We start from the raw sequence: 13211 nt of genomic DNA, 5'->3' as shown, positions 1-13211 counted from the left end.
TTCAGAGAATCCTCGTATATTCACTTCAATAAAAGTAAATTTATCTTGAATAATTATAAACGATTACAGTATTTGGTCTATCAGAATTTTTCATTGATGAATCTTTACACGAGTCATGTGTAAGATTTATTAGAATTTCGCATTTAAGATCTGTTAAAATTGACCCGCCTATCAACTGAATTAGAAAGGAAGGAATTGTAACAATCGAGGTTACCTAATCTAAACGATGATTTCTTAATGAGTAACTAAACGACGCGAGAAATACAAGAGAAGTAACATTTTTAAAGCCGCAAAATGTCATCATAAATTTTCATTCCCTTCGAATGTGACGTCAACCCGCGTCAAAGCAGGCGCGCATCGCGGAAATCTTTATGAAAAATATCTGTCTGATACGTTGTCGGAGCGGGGAACGGCCGACACATTGTGATGCGGCGATGCTATCGTTGTATTAACACGTCACACTGGAATCGTACGTGTCTACCTTAAATGAGACACGCTCTGTGGGGTCTGATGCAATGCGCATTTCCACACATTTTCCATCGATCGGCCGGGACCAAACACAGGGAACTGGCGGATGGCGATAACGCGCGATACGAGCGTGCCGGCGCGAGGCTATAAATCATTGCACAATGCGTCGTGTCGCCGATCGTTGCGTTAATCATATTCGCCCATTTTAATAGAAAGAAATATCGAAAGTAAATGTTTCCGCTGGACACGTGTCCACGTCATCCATAATCAAAGGAAACCAATGAATCCCGTGTTCGCGTATTAAAATTTCAACCATTTTCTTAAGCGAATTTAACTTCGACATTTAAGCAAAAGCGGTTGTTCATAATATTGAACAAATTTTAATTGCATTATTTCAGGAAAACCTATTTCAGGAATAATGAGATAAAACACGTTATTTAATATTTTTAACGTTACAAGAAATTCAAGAAAAATTCTCATATATTCCAAGTTTCAATTTCCCCCCCTCAATTCTAACAATAACTCCATGTTCATTGTTCCGACGCGACGAGTTTCGATTTCAAGATTACGTAAGATGAGATATTTTCTGAAAAATAGAGAAAATGCTGTAAGAAGTGTAGTGTATAATCACTCGAAGATTCGAAGATCAAGTGGAGTGGTATCTCAAATTCGACCGAATTAGAAGTTCATTTACAGAGTGGGGAACCTTTGATGATTATTTCTGGATACGGTTGTGTGGCCTCACCAATGGGGAACCTGTTGAAATTGCCATGAAACGGCGGAGAACGCAATTGCTCTTGGGAAGCGCACACAGCTTAAACAGCCACGAAAAGGACGCGTATTTAAACGCGATTTGACGGTCAAACCTCTGGTTACCTCTGTTAACGCAGATCTTGGGGGTGTAGCATACGCACGGTAACGAGGGATTAATTAACGACTCGTGTACAGCACGGAAACCCAATGCATGTCGACCGACATGTCTATGTTCACCGAGATAGAAACCTCAATTCTCTGTCGACCATGTACCCGAGGCATTTGTGTAATCTTCGCCAAGGAACGAGATAAAATTTCACGAAAATCGCTTTACTTTCAATTATAACACGTATCATTTCGTTGCGTACACAGTGGAATAAAATAATTTTAAAAATATCCTTACAAATTATAGAGAATTGATCCAAGATCGAATTAAAATCAGGGTGGAGAGATTGATGGAATTTGGAGAAATATTTGATAAAGGATTATATTCGAAATTGCGCCAACGTGTAACAAATATCTAAACGACAAACAGTTTCTGTATTTGTTTATTTGAAGTCAGAAGTTTGTGTATGCATAGATGAAAGGAACAGCGGGGAGAACTTCTTCCTTCGTAAAAGCGTTGCGTAATTACGTCGTTATAACGTTTCCATCTAAATTTTATTATTTAGCGAGCTGCCTTTTGACTTTATCCTCTCTGGGGAGATTGAAAATAGAATCGTTTCGAAATCAACTTCATCCGAGAGAGAGAAAAAGAGAGAGAGATAGAGACAGAGAGAATTTTCTACGTTAAATATCAGTTGTCGTTAAACCGAGCTAAAGTGTAGCTAAATGCGTAACGGTTCATAAATGTTTACTTCCGATTTAATCCGTGCAACAAAAAAAGAAATATCAATTCAGAGGAGGAAAAAAAATTTAACAGAATTTAACATCGCCAAAAATTAACTCAATTCGATTAATAAATAATTAATCTGAAATCTTAGTTAAACAGAGAGGAAAATCAAATGATAAATTAATATATTTCGATATCCTCTATTTTTATTGTAATTGAAATTTCTAAACCCGATCGATAAAATTAATTTTCCTATAAATTTAATTCAAATTTCCAAGTATTAACCAAATAATCTACTATGGATCCTCCCCTGTATATTCCACGAAATTTCACCGATTTAAACATCCCCTCCCATTCTTTGTCAGACGCATAGTTAATTTTCGCGAACAACGAGAGTCACTCCAGGCTTTGTAATAATCTACGTCCATTCCCGGAACTATTATACAAAATTTCACGGTGGCGTTAATTAATAATGTCGATACTTTAGATCGCTTGGCGCTTCGAAACGCACGAAATTCACGCTGGAATTGCGTATACGCGGCTCGCGATGAACACAGCCGATTAACCCGTCGCTTCGCGGAGAAGAAAGAGAATAGGAAGCGATCGAGTGCGTACACAATGGCGCGATCGCTTTGGAAAATACGAGTATCGAGTATTGGGAAAATGTTTCGTCGTTTAAAACGATTTTTCTTCTTTCTTCTTTTTCTTTTTTTTTTCGATCGTTTCTGAAAAATTACAATTGCTGGTCATCGTTAATTAAACGAGCGATATTCGATTCTCTGAATCATCGATCGGAGGAACGGATGTGTCGAGTTGTTTTTGTTCCTGAGTTTCGATTATCTTTTCATAGTAATCGTAAAATATAGGAAAATTCGATCGTGGAAAAATTAGTGGATAAGAGTGAAGTTTCGAAAAATTAATCTTTAACGACGGGTCACACCGAAGCAAATCGCGTGAATAATTCAATGGATAATCGATTGGTTAATAATACAACGGGAATTTCGATGCTTTCTGCATTTAAGGGAAATTAGAGCTATTGGTGTACTGACGCGGTATTATTCGGTATGAATAATAATTTTCTATGAAATCGGGAATTTGGCGATTAACGCGATAATTGTTGCGATCGTTACCGTGATATTACGTTACCTTTCCTATATCGATCTTTCTGATTTTATTTCAACATTCACTTTTTGAACGCTTTAAAAAATTTTTCCTAATAATACTCTAATATACTTAATGAAATAATTTACTTGACTAGAGAGGCAAAAATTTAGAAAATGATATAAAAGTTTCACTATAATAAAACTATTTTCATATTTTCGCGAGATTAAAATATCCTGTCCAATGTCCAATATAATTCCAATATCGAACGTCTCTCTTGAACGATCTCGAAAAATCTTCGCTATTCCCGTACACACAATTTTCCAAAGATTAGAAACAATCTCTTCGACTCTTCTCCAATGTATTCAACGAACACTGGATGGCGGAATTATATTTCGCGTTTCGAGGGGAGCAGAGGTTAGCAAAAAAAAGAAAAAACGAAAATGTCAATCTGGCGTGGAGGAGGACGCGGCAAATACCAAATAGTGGGATGTGGCGAGGAAAAACTCGAAGGCTTCCTCTCTCTCTCTCTCTCTCTTTCTCTCACGGTTTTTCTGTATTTGCAGCGAAGCGAGAAGAACCGTGCACATACGCCTAGGTGAACGCAAGGGATGAAAGTGGTCGGTCCGAGTCACCTACTTTCCTATCTCGCTCGTTTGTCAACGGCATCAGAGGGTGTGACGGGTTGCTGGAATCCTCAGAACGGGGGCTGGATGGGGCCGCCGGACTCGTCGACCGGGATTTAAAAGCGTTTCGATGTAAACATCCCTTGTTACTCGCGAATTCGGCCACCTAATTCCTTCCGAACTGTGACGAGCGATCGTCCCTCCCTTTTTGCTCCACAGAGATACATCCACTTTTCATTGATCGCGATTCTAATCGAATCTCGTTTAATATCGTCGCGTAAGTGTACAATTGAGAAGAGGATGCAGCGCGATGTAAAAATAATATTTCGAATTAATTCGATATTAATTCTCTTGTTGATTATCTCGCTTTCATCCGCGAATAAATGAAAAAGATGATCAAAAGTAATGAAAAAAATGCAATTTTTGATTTAAATGATATATATATATATGTATGTGTATTTGATATTAATTTTTGCAAAACATTGGAATTATGAAAAGTTAATTGGATATCGTTTATCTTGATGTTTTACGTCTGCTAGTAAAAGTGCTATTCACGTGTACAGAATGTGTTGAGAAATTTAACACCGAAAATTAATATTTCCAGAAGAAGAAACTCTTTGATCTATATGATTCTAGTTTTTATGAGAATTTTTCCTGCAAAAAGTTTCTCCTTTTTTTATCAAAGATGAGAAAGTATAACTGAAGTAAATAAATCAGTTTTCCTCCGCATTTTATATTTTAAATTTATGAAGCGAATAGAATAAAACGGAGAATACGTTTAATACAAAGTATTTCTTTTTCTCAAAGAATAAAAAAAAATAGAAATCATGAAATAATAGAAATGAGAACATCATTTCACGTATCCTCTCGATCTACTAATTTCCCTCCCCAATGAAATCAATCGAAATTAATCCCCTATTCGACCATAACAATACTTGCATTTATCTCACGAAAAATATGTAACGAAATTTCCAATAAACGAACCACTCGCCGGTCCTTTAAACTATGAAACCGAAGAACCAAGAACCGAGGAAAGAAAGACGCAAAGTTGTCGTCGACTCTAACCACCCGTTTCTTTATCCGATTATCATCGATACTAAGCACCAGGGAAGAGGGGGAGAGGCGCGTTCACCCCCTCGAAAGGGCAGGGTTCCCATACCTTCAAGGCCCCGGAATAATTATTCCCAAAGAGGATTAACTTCTCTTTCGCCTAATCTGCTCGTGACGAATCCTAAGTACCTTGAACTCGCGGGATCCCGATTCGCTCCCGCCGAATCTCTTTTTCCCTCCCCCTTCGACGGACTCCCGCATCGCGCTGTTTTAATTCACCCCCTTCCCTCCCCCTCACGGAATAACGAGCTCCGGGTCGCGTTTCCAGTTTGCGAATAGCCGGCCGACCGCCGCGAAATCCGCTTATTATACCTTCTCCTACCTTTTGCAAAGCGGCCACGAAACGGAGCAAAGGACAGATCCCAACAATGATGTGTATACGCGCGTCCAGTCCATATATATACATATAGACGCGTGTATATTCGTGTGCGCAACAGGAGAGAATGGAGAATACACTCGCTGCCACGTTGTAGCGGCGAACTTTCACATTTTCCCGAGTCGAGGACGGGATCCTCGAGGAGGGGAGAGAGAGAAAAAAAAAGAGAGAATCTGCGCCTCGTTCGAGAAAAAAGTCGAGCAACCAGGAACCATCCCCTCTGCGGGCGAGCAAGTTCAGAGGATTGCAGTTCAGAAGCGTCGTACTCCCCGAGTAATAATACGTTTCGCCGGCGCAACGTTTAATCAACAACCTGCCTACCTCCCTGCTTCGAGCTCCCTTGCCTTTGACCAAACTTTTCGCGCGGTTCCCCGATGAAAAAAATATTTATCGCGTTCATACCAGGCCCTTTTCCCGCGACATCCCTTCGGTTGACCAGTATCGACACTCCGCTTCTCACGAGGGCCTCGCGATGGACAGATAGGATGAATGAAAATGTGGAGGGGGAGGAGAAGGAGGGAGAGGGGACTTCGAGCTGGGATGACAGTGAAAGTTAAACACTGTCCAACTGTTGCTCGTGTGTCCGACTATGTCTACTTAATTACGAATGAAATTGGTTAATTCGAGAAGGTCATTTTGTTGCGTTCAATTTTTTTCGAACATCACTTTTTGAGGAATTATTAACTTTTCTGTTTAACGATCTCAAGTGGAATTTTAATTTTCCGTATAAGAAAATAAAAATTGGATTCAAAATTTTCGTCGTGAGAAAATAGTGAGAATATTATCACTCGACAAAAAATTACAAAAGATCGTCATCTTTCCCACGCACCACTCTTTTGTTTACGACGTTGGTATGCAGAGAAAATCCGTCCAAAAGTGTACGTGTCCAAGGTATCGATGCGAATTGAAACTAAGTTGGTGCGCGATGAAAATCAAAGATCGAAGAGATGAGACGAAGGGAGGAAAGATGGGAAAAGGGAAAAGAAGAAAAAGAGGGAAGAAAGATTCGAAGCCGCGGATTATCCACGAGATCATTGGAGCTCGATACTCTCGACAACGCGGATACTCTCCCGGTGTAATAAAGCGGAATGGAAAAAAATCGCGACCTAAATCTCGGCCACGTAACACCACTCCTATCACTCGACGCATCACCGAGCTCGTTAATGATCGTTTTAATGTATGCGACACGATACGCGGCCGTGGAATCGTTACTTTTTTTCCACCCCCCCTTTTTTCTGGAGCGGCGGACGGACGGGCGGGCAGGAATTAATTAAAAATCCCATCAGCCGGTGGATTGTGTACTTTAAATCGGGAAACGATTTTCATCGGGCGAATAAATTGAAATCGACTCGAGGAAACAGACTTGTCGTGCTTGTCGGACTACTTTGCGGGATGGAGAGGAGGAGTTTTGTTCGAGATCAAACGGCGGAATAGATACCTTTGCCGAGGAGTGAGGAAGTAGGTTAACGTATTTAAAATCTCGATACAAAGCGACTGCAGGATAGATGTGGCCTAGAAAGATGGGGGTAGAGGGGAGGAAGAGGAGAGGGAGAGACGAAAGGCTCGCGAAAGCTTGTTTCAAAAATTTACGATCGTTTGTTGCGCGGGTGGAGGAGATCGGCGAGGGAAGTTTTCTTCTCTCGGAAAAGAAGAAACTACTACACTCGGAAATACACTCGACTGGCCCGTTGAAAGGAGAAAATAATTATCGAGCGCGGTGGTCGCGAGGCGGGAACTTCGAAAGTAACGATCTCGTTATCGTTTCGCTTGGAGAGCCGAAGGACTTAAGATAATAAGTTTGCTCGGGAGGGTGGAGAACGTAATAAGGAACTAGAATAATCTCTCTCTCCGGTGAAAAGGAAATAGTATTCTCCACCGTCTCTACTCTGGCTTACTCGACTTATTAATTCCGTTAATAATTCCTTCATCCGATTCGACGCATCTGTACCGCGTACAGATTCTCAAAGAATCCGTCCGTGTCCGGCTATATTGGAATTAAAGTAGCGGAACGTTTTATCCTTTGCTTGAATTTCGCACGCGGAAGAAACTAGAAGACTCTTTCTCGATCGAATTATATCGAGCACGGGAACGAGAAACCTATTAAAATTGTTGACGACGAAAACTATTAAAAAGTATAAGGACAAAAATAGGAGGAAGATAAAAGGGAGACGAAAGAAAGAGCGGAAGATGACGCGAAAGCGAAAGATCCGACGCATCAGAAACTATGGGGCGAAAGATTTCGGAACTTCCGAGGAAACTTGGGATAGCGAAGCTTTTCTCAAATGTCATCTACAAGGAAACTTTTCGGTCACTGCACATTGTTCGAAGAAATAAACGGTGCAGGAGATAAGAGAAGAAGGACGAGAAAGAGGGAGAGAGAGAGAAGCTCGACGAGATATCCACCAAGCCGGATTACTCCGTCCTTGTCCGACGGATGACGTTCAGGATCAAGCTCCACCCACGCACACATGCTCGCAGCAAGGGCACAACGTAATACCCACACATTCGCGCTCGCTCAGTGCAATATCCATGTACTCACGTACGTAAATATAGTTGCGTAAGCTATATATAAACATCGATACACCTAGAGACACGTTCACCAGAGAGGACGCACAATTTCTTGGAGGCGATCGTTCTCGGCCCCGTTTCCCTCGACCACCTTCGTATTCGGATACATTCGAGAGAGGATTTATTGGAGAAACATTTGAATGGAACGTTGACCGTACCTTCTCTGGGGTGATGAGCGGCGTGATGTACGTGGTGACCGCCGTCGTGTACACTTTTCGATGACTGCCGGGTGCTGCAGGTCACTCAGTACCGCCGCGAGTACCGAGTGCCGTGCGATCAACGCTATGGCCTTCCTTCCCCGCGAGAGGAGAAAAAGACGAGGAGGAGACCGACGGTGTCTCGCGTCGCACGCTCGCGCTTTCTCAGCACACGCGCGTACAATATATCGCTGATCCCACGGCTTCCAAACGACGTCGCGATCGCTTCGTGACAGCTCTTCTGGTTCCGGCTGACGAACGCGCGATAGGTGTCCGCGAATCCCTTTTGCCACTGTTAACGGCGAGGCGTGAACGGCGAGGAACAGGCACGAGCAGCGGGTGAACAGCGAAAACTCGATCGAACGATCGAACTCACACAGATCGGAAGAAGCGAGGGGGGAGGAGGATACGTAAAACGGGATCCTCTTGATCGAAACTTCGTCTCGTCGAACGGGTTACATTCGCGCGCGGTACACACTTGTCACGTTATGGATGGTCGTACTAGCGGGCACTTGGAGCGAGCTTCGAGCGAAACACGCGTGAAACAAACGCACGGCAAGCCAATGAACGGCACACTGACAGGCTGAACGAATCCACAGAAGCGGAGGAAATTAAAAATCTCGAGATCGATCCTTTGTCTCGGCTCGGATGACAACGGTTGTGACCGTGACGCGTCGCGTCTTCCGGTTGTTTTGCCTTCCTCAAGAACGGATCTTGATAGAATCGGTCCAATCCTCGGCCCCGTCTTATCCTCGTCGTCTCCCTGCCCTCTTCTCGCGGCAACGTGTGCACCGATGAAGATGGGAACCGAACGGGTCGGTGAACGGCGAGAGGTTGAAAAGAGAGAGAGACCGATATATAATCCGTGGAGCACAGAGAGGCAGGTGGTCGTTGTCGCGCTCCTTGCGTCGCCGTGCGTCGAGTTCAATGCTGCACGCTGTGATGCCGAGAACGGAATGGGGCGACCGTGGAGGCCCGGGCAGTGGAGCCGTAGCGAGGGGAGGTAGAGGAGCCGCGCGGCACCCGATGGTGGGGTGCACGCTCGAGGAGCGAGGGATAGAACAGGGAGGGGCCCCTTCCCCCTCGCCCTCGAGTTTCGCCACTATCAGGCGACCGCTACCCCTCCGAGGCGCGCAGGCGCCCCCGGGGCGCTGCCGTCGCTCGAGGGGGATAGCGCCTCTCTCGATTCCGTGCCGGAGAAAGCTCGGTTGGTGCGAGTGGGACGGAGAGGAAGGGAGGGAGAGAGGGTTGGAGGGGAGAGAGAAAGGGAGAGAGAGAGAGAAAGGGCGAGGGAGAGACGTGGAAGAGGGAGAGAATCGTTTCTGTTCCTCCTTCTCGCCTGTTTCCTTCCTTCCTACGGCGAACACCCCAGCATCGACCGACACAGCGCTGCACGCCACGCCGCGTCGCGCCACTCCGTGCTCCTCCTCGCCACGCCGACCCAACGGGAATACTTAATGCCAGCAGAGAGCCTGACTGCCTGACTGCTCCTCCTCGCCACGCCACGCTCGCTTGACGGCGGGATAGAAACGGTGGGTAGGGGAGGAGGGAGGGAGGGAACGGAGGACGTTCGAGTGGAGCGAACACGTCACGAGGGAGGAGGAAGGAGGATGACGCCGGATTGTGCTCGCGAGCATCGTGTTGCACCGACGCCGAAGCGGAGCGTTTTCGGTGCATGACTACTTGTTACGCGTCCGTGAGCCGAACCCGCCTCTCGCGATCGGATCGAATCGAGCGTTTCTTTGCCGGGAATCCCTACCGACCAATCAACTTCCTCCCCCCTCCCAAATTCGATGCGTGCATTTCGGTTTAACGAGCGGGTGGACACGCGAAAAATCCGATTCAGCGATAATTTCGTGATTCCCCGCTCGCTGGACGGAAATTGCAAATCGTAAATCACGACACAGGCGGTTAATTCCCTTACGGCGCACGGGAACTGGGCCACTGACTGACGTAACGTCTCATTGACGCGCGAGCCACAAGAACGATTAACGGGCGAGTCGAGTCGAGTCCCGAAGTGGTACGAGCTCGCGCTTAAGGAGCCCCTTCCCCCTCCTCTCCGGCCTGACTAATATTGACCACTACCACTTCCGTCCGGAGAGCCGAAAACCGGCCACTTCGCCGGGTCCTCGGTGTGGCTGGCCGAGGGCCAGCCTCCATCCACTCTCGCGCGTCTACCGCGGCCCGGTGTAAACGTATCCTACGCTTAACGCGGAAGGAAGGGGCTAACCTAACCTAGAAAGATTTCATTGAGTCGCAACGTGACTTGGCCTGTTGCCAATACTATGAACGGCTACGCACACCCGCGCCCCGGCTCGTTTCGTTAAGCACGCGGTGGGATTTCCTACAGAAAAAAAAAAAAAAAGAAAAGGAGAAAAAACAGGGTTGTTGGAAGTCGTGGTCGCACAATTCTCGTCGCGCTTCAGCGCTTTCTTCTACGTTTCTCGCCGAGAGAGAGAGAGAGAGAAAGAGAGAATAATTGAGAAAGCGAGAAAGATTTCCACGTCGATGTTTTAATATATTAAAAAAAGAAGAAAAAAGGGAGAAGAAGTTTGCTTTTCTAATTTTTTGCTAACTTGCTCTCTCTCTCTGTCTCTCTCTCTCTCTGTTAATTCCGCAATTTTTATCAACTACGTAATCTATCAACGGGAAAATTTATTTCGAGCTATTAAAGCTCAGTTTGCAGGAAGTCTGTGAGAAGCTGATAACTTGTTGCAGAGAGCCAGAGGCGGTAAGTATTAAACCGTTTAAAAAACTTGCGAGCCTCGCTCGTTTCGCCTTTCGCTTTCACTATCGCTCGACGACAGCCAATCCTTGTTGTTTTCTCTCTCTCTCTCTCTTTCCCTCTTCCTTTTTTTTTTCAAGCGTAATCTCATCATCGCCCTTTATATAACAAAGTCCTTCACAGAGAAGAAGCACTCTCAAGAGGAACAACACGACCAATAATTCCTACAGGATTTAACTGTCGCATTTATTCCCTCCAATGTCGCGCACAATTGGTCGCGAAATATTGCGGAATAGGGCCGTGACCCGACCTTATTAGGGGCCGGTGTTGCTTGTTCTATAAACGAGCGACGCCAGAGGTGTTAGGAGCAACATCAACTTGCCATTCCGGAATGATAACGGCCGGGAGACGAGGCGAACAGGAGGAACGAGGAGGCGGAAAACGGTGGTGTATTCAGTATTTGGCTTACATCCAGCGCAAGATGCTCAATGAACTTGGCGGGAAAACCACACTGGCGTGTGCTTCCTTCTGTCGTGAGAGTGGTGCAACTACAACCGATGTTGAATATCTTCGCTTAACGATGCAACGATCTGTAGACGTGATCTCTGCACGATTACACTTTAATGATTTAATAATTGCGTGAGTAATAACATCGAAGATGAATTAATCGAGTTAATTCTTAGACAAGCGAATTCTTTTGTCCGGTTTTATTCTTTGAAAGAGCATAATATCGAGCAGTTGTGTGGATGTGTACGTGCGTGCGTCAGTTTCGATAATCGTAATATAAGAATCCCAACAATTTTTTTCATAGATATAAATAGATCGTGTCCTTGTCTCGATCACCCGTCAGTTAATGTATGAATCATTCTAAATCTATTTAATAGGATATACATCTCGATGAATATTCACTGCTTCCCTGAAATAAAATAATACGAATATCGAATATTATTTTATATCTTTTCGGTTTATTCAATTAAATATTGCTCCTTGTTTAATAATTTGACCGCGGATTAAATTAACAGTCTCCCTTTTATTTAAAAAGAGAATACGTTTGTAGAAATTATAACGGGAGAAATTTTTGAATTGAACGAATCTAATAATATTTTTCATCATACCCTTTCAGTTTATGAAGTAAATATTTTGCTGGGAATAAAGTTTAATTTATTATGTTTTCATCAATCCTGATACACATACAAATATCCGTTTCTTTTTTTCGTATCTTAAAAATTCTTCCAACAATAGTTTATTTTGAGAAGTTGCTTAGGATAGGAGAAGACGGCGATATAAATATATACGATGAAATAAAGTAAAAGTACTGTCAAATCCTGAAAATTCACAAACGTATCCAGAACTCTTGTTACCTTTATCGCTAATTACGAATTGTAACTTCGAATTGGAATTTCTTTTTTTCGCGTGGAAGAAGAAGCGATAAAATTTCGGCAAAGCGATTTTGAAATTTCGGGTCGGGGTGGAAAATTATTATCAAGACCGAGTGCGCGAAACGAGGAAAGTTTTACGCGCGGCTCGAGCATGAAAAAAAACGGCGAATTCTTTCACGAGCAGCCACGTCACGAAATTAAAAAGGAGGGAAGAAAGGGCCCCGCTTATATTTTCATAAACCGTGAAGATTAACGTAAACCGACGCATCGTGCGTGATGCGCGCACACACGTTGAAGAATTTAAACGATCGACGCGAGCCATTTCGAGCCGTTCCGCAATGGTCATTACTCCGGGGATTGTCAACTGCCAAGGATGACGTGTAATCATGATATTGGAACGTAACCGAGTTATCAGGGCGCAGGATGGGTCAGCCCTTTCCTCCAGGGTCCCCGATCGGTCTCTGTACACGCTGCACAACCTCCACGAACATGTCAACACACTGTTTGCGCAGCAGCAACACGAGCCACGTTCTATTGGAATTTTGGCGAATAGCGTAAAACGATAAGCCGAAACTGCAGCCAGTTCCTAATTGGCGCTCCGTGTTCACGATTTATGCACGAATTGATATTTCTTCGCGAAATTGATTTTGATAATTACACTTTGAAGAATTTGAATAAATTCTCAAACGAGATACGTTACAAAAATATAGATAAGGTAATTCGCAAGTGTTGCGGATTAAAAAGAAGATACGTATAACTCGATGAAAATTGAGATCGAGTGTAATTTAATCGCCGATAACGAGCGATTTCTTCTAAAGGAATAATATTGCAACGTCGTGAAAACCTCGACAAATTATTAATTCCACGCGAAAGAGCCGCATCGTCAATGGACGACGAACCAGTGGTTTCCGGCAGCGTCGAGAGAAAGGAAGGGGATTCCCTTTCAACCGCGATTCCGCGATCGAACAAAAGCCGGCCAGTTTAAACAGCTAAGTGCATCACAAAGCGGGCGGCAAAAACCGTGCTCCGGCTGTTTACGTAACCGAATCGATGAAACGGTGTTTCAGGCCGTCCGC

The 13211-nt window shown here is 44.2% G+C and overlaps 1 protein-coding gene across 18 annotated transcripts in view; it reads right to left on the bottom strand.

The window, feature by feature from the left end:
• Positions 1-13211, bottom strand: part of LOC107996734 (RNA-binding protein Musashi homolog Rbp6) — a 744804-nt gene that overhangs the window by 232051 nt on the left and 499542 nt on the right. The window contains exon 1 of one of the 18 annotated variants that reach the window (XM_062070950.1): positions 7993-9002. The exons of 15 other annotated variants lie outside the window; for them this stretch is intronic. The gene's annotated coding sequence lies outside the window, so the exon portion shown is untranslated. Of the gene's footprint in view, positions 1-7992; positions 9003-13211 lie in introns of those variants that run through there. 2 more of the 18 variants (XM_062070947.1, XM_062070952.1) reach the window with 2 other exon arrangements.

This window comes from Apis cerana, linkage group LG2 (assembly GCF_029169275.1).
Source record: "Apis cerana isolate GH-2021 linkage group LG2, AcerK_1.0, whole genome shotgun sequence".
Classification (NCBI taxonomy): domain Eukaryota; kingdom Metazoa; phylum Arthropoda; class Insecta; order Hymenoptera; family Apidae; genus Apis; species Apis cerana.
The sequence above is the reverse complement of the archived record's forward strand: the minus strand, read 5'-3'. Positions and strand labels throughout refer to the sequence as shown.